The following is a 3,465-nucleotide window of genomic DNA, read 5'->3' as shown; positions in this document are numbered from 1 at the left end:
CTGGCATGGGAAGTTAAATTGCTGGTGTTGGGGTGAAGTAATTTATTCGTTATTTATTCGTCAGGGGAGTAACATAATTATACAAAATGTTTACTCGGAACTCACCTGTCTTGGGGAGTAATTTTCTCGTGCAATGGGGGAGTGCCTTTTTCGTAAAGGGAGTAACTTTTTCGTACGAAATGTTTACTCCGGAGTAAAAATCTCTTGGGAGTAATTTTCTCGTGTTAAACCGGCATGGGGTTCCGTTATCAACTCGTCGTTTTTCGTGCCGCCTGCTTCGTACTTTGTGTACTCTGCGCTGTATCGATAACACTGTTTGAGTTGCCTAAACCCTGTGAATGCACCTGTTTGACGCATATTATAAAGTGCGACCGACCTAACGTTGGCACCACTTACACCGAAACGCATTGACCAATCACCGAAGGGCACTGACGTCTATTCACCAAAACAATGTTCATATCCAGAATTCCCACTTTGCAGCATGTAATAGTTTATTTGAAGCGATGTTCCGTTTATTATATAAAGGGAAGCAACCGGTTGCAGACGGGTGTCGACATTGACAATGAGGAGTGTTAACAGCTTTTAAGATGATAGGTTTGTGCTGAAACTTAATGATTCTTCCTGGGAGGTGGGTTTTTTTTCCAACAAGAAAAATATTTCAAACATTAAATTGCTACTACGATGTCTGTACATTAAACATTATCAAACTGCATCTGTTACATGTTCACCAGATTTGGGGGTCGTTGTTGGAGTATCAGTTGCGGCAGTAGTTGTTCTGGTGGCGGTCATCTGCTTCATCCTGTTTCGTCGCCGGAAAACGTGAGTACGGTGAACTTGCAGGTTTAGCGGTAGATAGGTTAATACTTGTACACCAATTGGTAATGACTTACATGTTCCTGCAAATGTCAGCATACATATCGCGAGCAGCTACAACACTTGAGAGAGAGATTCAATACCTTTGTTTAAAAAGAAAAAGAAATAAAAGAATATGGAAGCAATGTGTTATACAGATGTGTTCATGTTTGCAAAGAAATAAACAAAATAAAAACAAATAAAAACTTTACCAAAACTATTGATTAAAAAAAGAAAGAAAAGGCTAACAAATTTAACTAGATTGTACAAAACAAAGTCAGCACGACACTTCTCGATGCAGAATGATGGCCAGTCATAATCAAAAATATGTTAATATTGGTTTCTCATTCTAGGTTCTTTGTGAACGACGACCAAAATCATATACGTTACACCCCAGCAAACGACTGCGAAGACAACCACAAAGGGGAAAATGATACGTCTGGGTAATATTTTGTTCACTCTCTCTTTCTGTCTGTCTTTCTTTCTCTCTCTCTCTCTCTCTCTCTCTCTCTCTCTCTCTCTCTCTCTCTCTCTCTCTCTCTCTCTCTCTCTCTCTCTCTCTCTCTCTCTCTCTCTCTCCCCTGAACTATCAAGTTAGAAGTTAATCTTTATAGCACATGTCCAGTCCGCTATTGATTATATAATCTACTTTTTCAATAGATCTTGTTCTGTTTTGCATTGGAGATCCTGTTGCTGAAACTATATATGTTTACACGTGTGCGTTGTTTCAGACTCAGCACTCAAGATTTGGACAGCAAACACGTCAATGGCAGCGCTTCCAATTAGACAGAGTAATCTCTCTCTCTCTCTCTCTCTCTCTCTCTCTCTCTCTCTCTCTCTCTCTCTCTCTCTCTCTCTCTCTCTCTCTCTCTCGCTCTCTCTCGCTCGCTCTCTCTCTATTTCTCTCTCTCTCTCTCTCTGTCTCCCTCTTTCTTTCTTTCTCTTTCTCTCTGTCGCTCTCTCTCTCCTGTCTCTGTCTCTCGCTCTATCTCTCTCTCTTTCTCTGTCTGTCTCTCTCTCTTTCTCTCTCTCTTTCTCTCAGTCTCTCTCTCTCTCTCTCTCTCCCTCCCTCACTCTCTCTCTCTATCTCATGTACAAGTCATGCAGTCTTATTTTGTTTAAAATACCTTTGTTTTAGTTATTTTATGTACGTTTACTCTTGATCGCTTCTCATGCCTTGCTCCGTTTTGTACCTTTAGTTGAATTCCCTCTGTTTTTATTTGACATTGTTTTCCTTGTGAATTAAATAACAAACTGATCTTTTATTTCATAAGTGTGTCCATTTTTGATTGAAGGTCAGCAACTGTCGAAACTCCCATATGCTGCCTTTAATGAAGTTTTAAGAAAAAGAGTGACAACCACAGCGAGTGGAGGTCTTCACCACCTACCATTCCTGCGATTGTTGTTTATATGTTTCTTTTGAAGCTTGGTACTTTTACAAGGGGGTGGGGGGTGAGTAGATGGCAAGGAGCGGGGGGAACTGTTTATCATCTGCTTATCATCTTTCATAAATGTTATCATCTATGGTGAATACAATGCACATAGACCCAACCCAAACCACCGCCATCCCCTCCACTCCCCCCCCCCCCCCTGCCCCCACTGCGCAGTCACCATGAACATTTTAAAGATTCTAATGTCCTTCCACCGATGTGTTTATTTTAAAAACGTATGGTGCCTTTATGTTAAAGCCAGTTCTTACAACATACTGTCAGTGGCATACAATACTGCTAAATCATTATTTACAAGGTCTACAAGAGTATAATACTTATAAGATATATAGAGCATACACAGTTCATGTTTTCACCAAACTAATTTGTGAGGGAATGTACCCGTGCGCGTGTGTATGTGTGTGTGTGTGTGTGTGTGTGTGTGTGTGTGTGTGTGTGTGTGTGTGTGTGTGTGTGTGTGTGTGTGTGTGTGTGTGTGTATGTGTTGTGTGTTTTCAACAAATCGCTTGATTTTGTGTTGTTCCCAGGGCTTTTCTTTGTGGTAGAACTCACATTTATGTTTGTTCTAAATACAGTCTCTGTTCCTCTTATCTGATCAATAAGAAAACTGCTCAACATAAAAAAAAAGTTTCAACAAAAATGTACCTTCTACATCAATGAGTTTAGAAATGCTCACAACATAATGCCCTTTATGAGCATGCAAGCTGAACATTTGGGTTTTATGTTCAAACAGACCTTATCTTTCATAAATGTTATCATATATTGTGAATGCAATGTACGCTGACCCAACCCCCCCACCAACACCACCCCCACCCCCTATTTCAGAAGGGTGGGTATCTATGGTGAACACAGTGTAATGAGGCCCCGCCTCTATCCCACCTCCATGGGCCCCCGGGCACTTCTCACGTCACTTACACCTGTTTTATATCCTCCCTGTGCAACAGTATTATTCGTAGCTGGCATCGAACATTTTAAACAGTTTTTATGTTCTAAATTTTGTTAAAGTCCTTCCACCGATGTGTTCATTTTAAAAGTGTATGGTGGTACCTTTGGGTTTGCCAGTACCTACAACATACTGCCAGTGACCATATACAATACTGCTAAATCATGATTTACAAGGTCTACAAGATTCTATACTTATACGTTATACCAAGCATACACAGTT

The 3,465-nt window shown here is 40.5% G+C and overlaps 1 long non-coding RNA gene across 1 annotated transcript; it reads left to right on the top strand.

Moving 5' to 3' along the window:
- The first annotated feature begins 728 nt into the window (after positions 1-728).
- Positions 729-1,729, top strand: LOC138972267 (uncharacterized). The gene is made up of 3 exons (XR_011457519.1): positions 729-819; positions 1,206-1,295; positions 1,584-1,729. It is a non-coding gene; the product is annotated as an uncharacterized lncRNA (long non-coding RNA).
- Positions 1,730-3,465: the final 1,736 nt, after the last annotated feature.

This window comes from Littorina saxatilis, linkage group LG8, assembly GCF_037325665.1.
Source record: "Littorina saxatilis isolate snail1 linkage group LG8, US_GU_Lsax_2.0, whole genome shotgun sequence".
Classification (NCBI taxonomy): Eukaryota; Metazoa; Mollusca; class Gastropoda; order Littorinimorpha; family Littorinidae; genus Littorina; species Littorina saxatilis.
This window is presented reverse-complemented; position numbering and strand designations above follow the sequence as displayed.